The following is an 11345-nucleotide window of genomic DNA, read 5'->3' as shown; positions in this document are numbered from 1 at the left end:
GTTATTGCCTCGCTTGGTATCATCACTGTTGCTGATGTCTGCTTATGTTGTTAGCTGCTGTTTGAAATGATTGGCTTAGTATACGTTAGAGAGAAATGATTAATTCCACTCATATGGAAATATGTCTTTGGCATCACAGGCATACATACATTTAAAAACACTTCACAGACGGGGTGCTTCAGTGGCTCACCTGGTGGAGTGCGTACCACATAAGGCCGCAACCCCAGATTCAAACCCAGGTCGCTGCAATAAGGACTCAGCCTTCATCCCAGTATCACGCCAAAGCGTGGAATACACCCGCCGGTGCAACGTGTCAGTGTCACAGTTTGCCTCAACTGAAGCGTGAAAAGTACACGCCTGTATGAAGGTGCAGTGCCAGCAGGGGGCGATGATTAAGAGGTGAAGGCAGGTTAGGGTTAGGGTTAGGGTTAGGGTTGGGTTAGGGTTAGGGGAGGGATTTTGGAAAATGCTGTATGCTTCTTTTCCTCTGTGGGAGTTGCTGGCATTGAGTTAATCATCGCCCCCTGCTGGCACTGCATCTTCATACACGCGTGTACTTTTCACGCCTGAGCGGAGGCAAACCGTGACACTGACACGTTGGATCGGCGGGTGTATTACACTGCTTTGGCGTGATACTGGGTTGGAGGCTGTGTCCTTATTGCAGTAGCCTGGGTTTGAATCTGGCCCATGCCCTTTGCTGCATGTCATCCCCTCTCTCTCCCCTGCCCCCCCCTCTACTATCGTTATCAAATCTACTACTACTACTTTCGGCTGCTCCCGTTAGGGGTCGCCACAGCGGATCATCCGTTTCCATTTCTTCCTGTCTTCTGCGTCTTCCTCTGTCACACCAGCCACCTGCATGTCTTCCCTCACCACATCCATAAACCTCCTCTTTGGCCTTCCTCTTTTCCTCTTCCCTGGCAGCTCCATATTCAGCATCCTTCTCCCAATATACTCAGCATCTCTCCTCCACACATGTCCAAGCCATCTCAATCTGGCCTCTCTTGCTTTGTCTCCAAACCGTCCAACCTGCGCGGTCCCTCTAATATAATCGTTCCTAATCCTGTCCTTCTTCGTTACTCCCAGTGAAAATCTTAGCATCTTCAACTCTGCCACCTCCAGCTCCGCCTCCTGTCTTTTCGTCAGTGCCAATGTCTCCAAACCATATAACATAGCTGGTCTCCCAACCATCTTGTAAACTTTCCCTTTAACTCTTGCTGGTACCCTTCTGTCGCAAATCACTCCTGACACTCTTCTCCACCCCCTCCAACCTGCCTGCACTCTCTTTTTCACCTCTCTACTGCACTCCCCGTTACTTTGGACAGTTGACCCCAAGTATTTAAACTCAGATGTCTTTGTCCCCTCCACTCCTTGCATCCTGACCATTCCACTGTCCTCTCTCTCATTCACGCATAGGTATTCCGTCCTGCTCCTACTGACTTTCATTCCTCTTCTCTCCAGTGCATACCTCCACCTCTCCAGGCTCTCCTCAACCTGCACCCTACTCTCACTACAGATCACAATGTCATCCGCGAACATCATCGTCCATGGAGACTCCTGCCTGATCTTGTCCGTCAACCTGTCCATCACCATTGCAAACAAGAAAGGGCTAAGAGCCGATCCTTGATGTAATCCCACCTCCACCTTGAACCCATCCGTCATTCCAACCGCACACCTCACCATTGTCACACTTCCCTCATACGTATCCTGCACCACTCCTACATACTTCTCTGCAACTCCTGACTTCCTCATACAATACCACACCTCCTCTCTCGGTACTCTGTCATAAGCTTTCTCTAAATCTACAAAGACACAGTGCAACTCTTTCTGGCCTTCTCTATACTTCTCAATCAACATTCTCAAAGCAAACATCACATCTGTGGTGCTCTTTCGTGGCATGACACCATACTGCTGCTCGCTGATCGTCACCTCTCCTCTTAACCTAGCTTCTATTACTCTTTCCCAAATCTTCATGCTGTGGCTGATCAACTTTATACCTCTGTAGTTGTTACAGTTCTGCACATCGCCCTTGTTCTTGAAAATCGGTACCAGTATGCTTCTTCTCCACTCCTCAGGCATCCTCTCACTTTCCAGGATTGTGTTAAACAATCTAGTTAGAAACTCCACTGCCATCTCTCCTAAACATCTCCATGCCTCCACAGGTATGTCATCAGGACCAACTGCCTTTCCATTCTTCATCCTCTTCATAGCTGCCCTCACTTCCTCCTTGCTAATCCGCTGAACTTCCTGATTCACTATCCCTACATCATCCAACCTTCTCTCTCTCTCATTTTCTTCATTCATCAGCCCCTCAAAGTATTCCTTCCACCTTCTTAGCACACTCTCCTCGCTTGTCAGCACATTTCCATCTCTATCCTTGATCGCCCTAACTTGCTGCACATCCTTTGCAGCTTGGTCCCTCTGTCTAGCCAATCGGTACAAGTCCTTTTCTCCTTCCTTAGTGTCTAATCTGTCATACAACTCACCATACGCCTTTTCCTTTGCCTTTGCCACCTCTCTCTTTGCTTTACGCTGCATCTCCTTGTACTCCTGTCTACTTTCTTCATCTCTCTGACTATCCCACTTCTTCTTTGCCAACCTTTTCCTCTGTATAATTTGCTGTACTTCCTCATTCCACCACCAAGTCTCCTTGTCTTCCTTCCTCTGTCCTGATGACACACCAAGTACCTTCCTAGCTGTCTCCCTCACTATTTCTGCAGTGGTTTTCCAGCCATCTGGCAACTCTTCACTACCACCCAGTGCCTGTCTTAACTCCTGCCTGAACTCCACACAACAGTCTTCCTTCTTCAACTTCCACCATTTGATCTTCGGCTGTGTCTTCACTCGCTTCCTCTTCTTGGTCTCCAAAGTCATCCTACAGACCACCATCCGATGCTGCCTGGCTACGCTCTCCCCTGTCACCACCTTGCAGTCTCCAATCCCTTTTAGATGGTGCCTTCTACATAAGATATAGTCCACCTGTGTGCACTTTCCTCCACTCTTGTACGTCACCCTGTGTTCCTCCCTCTTCTTGAAATATGTATTCACCACAGCCATTTCCATCCTTTTCGCAAAATCGACCACCATCTGTCCTTCCACATTTCTCTTCTTGACTCCATACTTTCCCATCACCTCCTCATCACCTCTGTTCCCTTCACCAACATGTCCATTGAAGTCCGCTCCAATCACCACTCTCTCCTCCTTGGGTACCCTCTCCACCATGTCGTCCAACTCATTCCAGAATTCTTCTTTTTCATCCATCTCACACCCAACTTGCGGGGCATATGCGCTGATAACATTCAGCAATAAACCTTCAATTTCCAGCTTCATACTCATCACTCTGTCTGACACTCTCTTCACCTCCAGCACGCTCTTGACATACTCTTCCTTCAGAATTATCCCTACCCCATTTCTCCTCCCATTCACACCATGGTAGAAGAGTTTGAACCCACCCCCGATACTCCTGGCCTTACTCCCCTTCCACCTGGTCTCTTGCACACACAGTATGCCTACCTTTCTTATTTCCATCATGTCAGCCAGCTCTCTCCCTTTACCAGTCATAGTGCCAACATTCAAAGTTCCAACTATCACCTCCACATGCCTACCCTTCCTCCTCTTTAGCTGCCTCTGGACATGCTTTCCTCCTCTCCTTCTCCTTCGCCCAACAGTAGCATAGTTTCCACCGACACCCTGCTGGTTAACAGTACCGGTGGCGGTCGTTGGTAACCCGGGCCTCGACCGATCCGGTATGTACACTACCGTTCAAAAGTTTGGGATCACCCAAACAATTTTGTGTTTTCCATGAAAAGTCACACTTATTCACCACCATATGTTGTGAAATGAATAGAAAATAGAGTCAAGATATTGACAAGGTTAGAAATAATGATTTGTATTTGAAATAAGATTTTTTTTACATCAAACTTTGCTTTCGTCAAAGAATCCTCCATTTGCAGCAATTACAGCATTGCAGACCTTTGGCATTCTAGCTGTTAATTTGTTGAGGTAATCTGGAGAAATTGCACCCCACGCTTCCAGAAGCAGCTCCCACAAGTTGGATTGGTTGGATGGGCACTTCTTTGAGCAGATTGAGTTTCTGGAGCATCACATTTGTGGGGTCAATTAAACGCTCAAAATGGCCAGAAAAAGAGAACTTTCATCTGAAACTCGACAGTCTATTCTTGTTCTTAGAAATGAAGGCTATTCCATGCGAGAAATTGCGAAGAAATTGAAGATTTCCTACACCGGTGTGTACTACTCCCTTCAGAGGACAGCACAAACAGGCTCTAACCAGAGTAGAAAAAGAAGTGGGAGGCCGCGTTGCACAACTGAGCAAGAAGATAAGTACATTAGAGTCTCTAGTTTGAGAAACAGACGCCTCACAGGTCCCCAACTGGCATCTTCATTAAATAGTACCTGTTAGAGCCTGTTTGTGCTGTCCTCTGAAGGGAGTAGTACACACCGGTGTAGGAAATCTTCAATTTCTTAGCAATTTCTCGCATGGAATAGCCTTCATTTCTAAGAACAAGAATAGACTGTCGAGTTTCAGATGAAAGTTCTCTTTTTCTGGCCATTTTGAGCGTTTAATTGACCCCACAAATGTGATGCTCCAGAAACTCAATCTGCTCAAAGAAGTGCCCATCCAACCAATCCAACTTGTGGGAGCTGCTTCTGGAAGCGTGGGGTGCAATTTCTCCAGATTACCTCAACAAATTAACAGCTAGAATGCCAAAGGTCTGCAATGCTGTAATTGCTGCAAATGGAGGATTCTTTGACGAAAGCAAAGTTTGATGTAAAAAAAATCTTATTTCAAATACAAATCATTATTTCTAACCTTGTCAATGTCTTGACTCTATTTTCTATTCATTTCACAACATATGGTGGTGAATAAGTGTGACTTTTCATGGAAAACACAAAATTGTTTGGGTGATCCCAAACTTTTGAACGGTAGTGTAAGTCTTATTTATGATCCGCATATTTCATTTGGCAAAGATTTTATGCCGGATGCCCTTCCTGACGCAACCCTCCCCATTTGTCCGGGCTTGGGACCGGCACTAAGGATGCACTGGCTTGTGCATCCTCAGTGGCTGGGTTACTATCGTTACTATCCCGCCTTTATCGTTATCAAATAAAGGCGGGAAATGCTATATATATAAACAACAGCAGTCACTAGTGTTTAATAAACAGAGTCATGTTTTTAGTAAGATAACAGAGAATGGAACAAAATATATCTTAAAGAAGTTTCTCGTTGTTGTACCCCATGTCGCCTTCCTGAAGGGGATTTTTCATATTCATTCAACAGAGGATGTGATGGGTCCTTAACTATTAAGGTCCCTTTCCTCCTGGTTTGTGTGATTTACAGCTCTACTAATTGTCTCTGAGCATTCCGCATAATCTTGCTGGCTGTGGTAACTGTTTTTGTGAGCTTGCTTTTGCTCCTTGGCCCTAAATTTCCGTATCAGCATGTGATATTGTAAGAGATTATACTTTCCATTGCATTAATGTAACCCATCCTCAGGACTTCTTCGCTCATGTCAAAGCCATTTAATTTCCTCAAAAGGAACAATATTTGCATTGCCTTCTTAAAAATGTAGTCCCAAGTGTTCATTAAAGTGTAAGTTAGTGTTTAAAATCACTCTTAAATGTTTGAAACTACCTTATATCTCTACAGCTTGGCCCTCAATTGTGATTGGCTGACACATTGGTTGCTCACCGCTATTGTTGATGAGTTCCTTTGCAGAACACTCTCTTGACACCATATTAATAGGTTGTTGATGAGAGAGAGGGAGAGAGAGAGAGAGAGAGAGAGAGAGAGAGAGAGAGAGAGAGAGAGAGAGAGAGAGAGAGAGAGAGAGAGAGAGAGAGAGAGAGAGAGAGAGAGAGAGAGAGGAGGGCAGGCTACGTTACCTCTCCCCTAAGCCTACAGGTTATTCAAGTCCAACACAGTCAGGAAAATGGCGTGCCGAAAGCGGTCGCAAGTGTGGTTAGACTTTTCTAAACTTGATGCAGACATTGTTTGTTGCAATATTTGTGTTGCGAATGGCGCCACGTAACTGCCAGCATGGGCTACGCTTTGCAAATTGTGGTCACTCACTCATGGACACTTAGTCGGGATGTTTAGTAGCGCATCCTGCAAAATACATGCTCGTTAATTTCCTAACAATCTAGCTAAAATGGAAGGAGTCTCTGTCTGTCTTTATGTCTGTTGGTCTGTCTGGCTGTCTGCCTGTCCTTTGATTTTTTTTCGACAACTGTGTATATGATCGACTGCACACTTGGCGGGTGCTCCTTGGGTCTGGACGGTCTCGTACTTGTTAACTTATTTTCAGGGTTCAAGCCCGACCCTCTTATTTTTGTGCTGGCTTATTATTAATTAGTGCTATTGTTATTAGGGCTTAAACCCTATAGTTTTTGTGCGGTAACACTATTTGAAGGGTTGTGCGTAAGATTGACAAGACACATCATAACAATAACACTCGTCATGAACATGAAGGAATCTTTAGATAGATTGGTTATTAGCCACACAACCAAGGCCGTTGTAATTTGTTTTTGGTACAGCATGTTAAACTCTGCAGCACAATACATCCATGGACAACAACAGACACTCCACATATTATCACGAACAATACTTCACACAATAGCAGAATCAAACATTACGCAGAACAACTACCTATCAACTAACTAATATATATATACTATATTGTAACGTGCATGGATAAGAAGACACGCTGGCCGCTGGCTGGCGGGTCCAACCCTTTAGTCGAGCGGTTAGCGATGTCTCCCGCGGTGCGGGCGATACGGGTTCGCGTCCCGACCGCGGCAGTTCCTGTGGTTGCCTCCCGAATTCGCTACATGGGTGTCAGAAGTGGGATGGAGCGACCGTAAGGCCATCGGAAGCGTATGCGCCCTGAGGCGTGAAGGAGCTGATATGCTTAAGCGCGGGGACGCGCTTCCCGAAGGAGGGGGGTAGTGTAACGTGCATGGATAAGAAGACACGCTGGCTGGCGGGTCTGACCCTTTAGTCTACCGGTTAGCGGTGTCTCCTGCGGTGCGGGCGATACAGGTTCGCTTCCCGGCCGCGGCAGTTCCTGTGGTTGCGTTGTTCTCAGGTCTTGTTACTCATTCTGATGAGATTCTAATTCTTGGTGATTTCAATATTCATCTGAATAATGCTGGTGTTCCTCTAAGTAAAGCTTTTCTGGCGCTTGTTGATACTTTTGGGTTAGCGCAGTTTGTTCAAGATTCACCTCATTGCAGTGGTAACAACCATGATTTGGTTTTATGTAAAGGGATAGCTGTTTCTGATCTGAATGTCTTGCCAACCACATCTGCTGTGTCAGCTCATTTTCGAAGCATTATTGATTGGTCTGTCCAGTTAATATCAGCACAGAAGTAATTGCCACTCGCCACATTGGTCCATCCCCTGTAGCTGTATTTGTCCAGCAACTGCCTGAAGTCTTGGCTCCTTTCATTGTGGTGACTCTAGTCTCCTCGATTCAGTTGCATCTCTCACTACCAGAGCTAGGCAACAACAGAGGCCGAAACCCTGGTTTAATGACGAGACACATGCTCTTAGGCTGGCCTGCATGAGACTGGATAGTAAATGGCAAAAATCAAAATCGGAAGTTTTTACCTATCTTGGCACGAGTATATATTGAAATGCAAGTGTGTTTATTTGCTGCAAAGCAGCATATCTCTCACTTAATCAATATTAAGAAACACAATCCCAGATTTCTATTTGACAGTGTATCTAAGCTTACTAAAAAGCAGCCATCTATTAGCTGCTCATCATTCACAGCCCATGAGTTTCTAGACTTTTTCTGCAATAAAGTTGATGAGATGATCAACAAAATTAGTTCTTCAACTCCAGTTACTCCTGCAGATCCTCTTAACAAATTCATATTTTTGCAATGGGTCACTGATAGTCCCTGTTATTACAGCTTTTTTAAGCTATATATTGATACTTTGACTAAGCTCTTGTCAGCTTCTAAATCAACTACTTGCCTACTTGACCCTTTACCAGCAATTACTTTTAAAGACCTCTGGCCTTTCCTGTGACATACAATGCTAGACATTGTTAATGTATCACTTATTACTAGCACTGCTTGCAGCAGTTTTAAGACAACTGTGGTTAAACCTTTACTTAAAAAACACACCTCGATCTAGGGTCTCAACCAGTCTCTAATCTTCTGTTATTTTCTAAAGTAATAGAGAGAGTTGTTTATCAACAACTTTTGACCCATCTAGAAGAAAACTATCTATATGAACCTTGTCAGTCAGCTTTCAGGGCCTGCCACTCCACTGAAACTGCTCTGACCAGAGTGGTGAACGATCCTCTACTAGCCATGGACTCTGATTCAACTTCTGTGTTTCTACTACTGGACCTCAGCTTTTGACACCATTGATCACTGTATACTATTAGACAGAATAAATTTTAATTTTGGTGTCTCTGGCTTAGCTCTCTCTTGACTTAAGTCCTGCGTATCTGGAACAACAAATTGTGTCTGCTATAATAATATTACATCAACATTCTCTGACGTTAAATATTGTGTACCTCAGGGCTCATTTCTTGGACCTCTACTTTTCTCTCTTTATATTTCACCTCTTGGCCAAATTATACACAGTCATGGAATACATTTACATTGCTATGCTGATGATACTCAGCTGTATGTGCCTATAAGGGCTGATAATCATACTGAAATGATTAAATTAGAGGCCTGCTTGGCTGCTGTGAAAAATTGGATGTCACTAAATTTTCCATTTTTAAAGTTGGATAAAACTGAGATGCTGGTCATGGGCCCTGCTAGACACAGACACCAATTTGATCAAATAACATATCGACAACTTTGTGATTTCACAAAGCATGGCAGCCAAAAATATTGGTGTTACGTTTGATCCCAGCCTTTCCTTTGATACGCGCATTAAATAAATCACTAAGACTGCCTCTTATCACTCACGTAACATAGCTAACATTCAGTCTTTCCTGTCCATGGCTGATGCAGAGACTTAATACATGCATTTGTTTCATCCAGACTTGATTACTGTAGTGTTCTGTTTTCAGGTCTGCCACATGCTAGTACTAAACATATTCAGATGGTTCAGAATGTTGCAGCTGTAATCCTAACTAAAACTAGAAATGTTTACAATAATGCACTAATTCTTGCCTGCCTTCATTGGCTTCCTATCCATGTTAGGTCAGACTTCAAAGTGCTTCTACAGACTTATAAAATCCTTAATGGGCTTGCCCGATCTTACCTGTCTGATCTCCTTAAACCATACATTCCATCTCGAGCTCTTTGCTCTCAAAATACAGGGTTCCTGTGTGTACTCCAAGTCAAAAGGAAGTCAGCTGGTGGCAGGGCCTTTTTTTCTATCGGGCTCCATTCTTGTGGAATAAGCTGCCTGCTGCCATCAGACAATCAAACTCTGTTGAGTCCTTCAAATCCAAACTCAAAACTCATCTTTTTGCCTTATCCTTAATTTAGTTGCCTTTAAGTTGAGTGCTTCACATGTACTGCATGGTGGGGTGGTTTCTGTCTCAATTAATTGACCAAGCACTGTTCTGCCGATGGGATTATAGCGTATACATTATTGACTATGTGACTTCTCTCACATGTATTTTATCTCTCTCTGAATGATGTCTTCTCCTTACTTTTCTTCTGTGTGTGTGAATGGTCTGAGATGAGTCTCCCTTGTGCGCACATGTAGTTTGTTTTCCTCCCCGGCCTCCAGGGTGATGGTGGTCGCCACCTGAACAGTGCTTGGCATCCCCCTCATCACGTTCTTTTTAAATATATATTATAAATCCATATAATTTTGTTATCCTGTTTCAGTGTTATATCCTTCTCTCACTCAGATATATGACTAATGTGTTTTCTTTTTTTCTTTTTCTTTTTCCTACATAGTGATGCTGGTCACTTGGCTCGGGTTCTGAGCTGTTCTAGGTGCATCTGGACACTGATTGGCATCCTCCTCATCACATTTTTTATATATTTTACAACTCCATTATAATTCTGTTATCCTCTTTCAATGTTGTATTTTGTAAATTATGTAAACACAGCATCCATTGCACGTTGTCTGTCTTGGGAGAGCGATCGCTCCTCTGTTCCTCTCCCTGAGGTTTCTTCCTATTTTTTCTCCCTGTTAAGGTTTTTTTTTTTAAGGGAGTTGTTCCTTATCCGATGCAAGGGTCTAAGGACAGGATGTTGTGTTGCTGTAAAGCCCACTGAGGCAATTTTATAATTTGTGATATTGGGCTATACAAATAAAATTGACTTGATCTGACTTAACAATTAGGTCAATGGAAGTACGCATGCCAGTGGTGTGTGAGGAGGGGACTATAGGGAGAAATTCAGAGTCCTGATAGCTAGGGGGGAAACTGTTTGTGAAGCGTTAAGTCTTAGTGGACAGTGACCTGTAGCACCTCCCTGAGGGAAGGTGCTGGAAGAGGTGATGAGCACGATGTGAAAGGTCGGAGATGATCTTCTTTGCTCGCTTTACAATCCAGTGAGTATGTAGAGATTCAACTGAGGGGAGTGGATTGCCGATGATTTTGGAGGCTTTGTTGACAGTCCGCTGCAGATTTTTTTCTGTGGTTGTCCGTTCTGCCGTACCATACTGTAATAGAAGACGTTATGATGGACTCGATAATGGCTGAGTAAAGCAGAACAAGAGGTTGCTGTTTGATCTAGTATTTTTCAAGCTGCCTAATAAAGTAATTTTGTTGTTGAGCTTTTGCAATGATGTGTTCAGTGTTAAGGAATTTAAAAGGGTCAGTGGTGGTGATGGGGTCTCCATTCATTTGTATGGGTGTTTTGGGATTCGGCATGCATCGGAAGTCAGTAATGATTTTTTGGGTTTTGCCTGTATTAAGCAGGTCATTGTTTGCGCACCAAGTGACAGCTTGGTCTACTTCAGTGTGGTACTGGGTTTCATCATTGTTGGAGATGAGGCCTACAATGGTTGTGTCAACTGCGTATTGTATTATTTTCATAGACCTGTCCATGGATCTAAAGAGGGTGGTGTAAAGTGAGAAGAGCCAGGGGAAAAAAACACAGCCCTGAGGAGCACCTGTACTGAGGGTAAGAGGGAGTGAGGTTAGGTTATTAACCTTCACCCTCTGTGGCCTGTTCCACAGGAAGCTCCAAATCCAGTGGCATGGCTGATATACAAGCATATGATGAAGAGTTTTAGTGGATTGAGGGAGTTGAAGGCGGAACTAAAGTATATGAACAGGATGTGTGTGCAGGTGTTTGGTGATTCCAGGTGTTGCAGGGCATGGTGAAGGGCTATGTTAAGTGCATTCTCAACAGATGGGTTGGCTTGATAGGCAACTTGATATGGATCCA

The sequence above is a fragment of the Lampris incognitus genome, chromosome 9 (genome assembly GCF_029633865.1).
Source record: "Lampris incognitus isolate fLamInc1 chromosome 9, fLamInc1.hap2, whole genome shotgun sequence".
In the NCBI taxonomy this organism is placed as follows: Eukaryota; Metazoa; Chordata; class Actinopteri; order Lampriformes; family Lampridae; genus Lampris; species Lampris incognitus.
Note: the sequence above shows the minus strand (reverse complement) of the source record.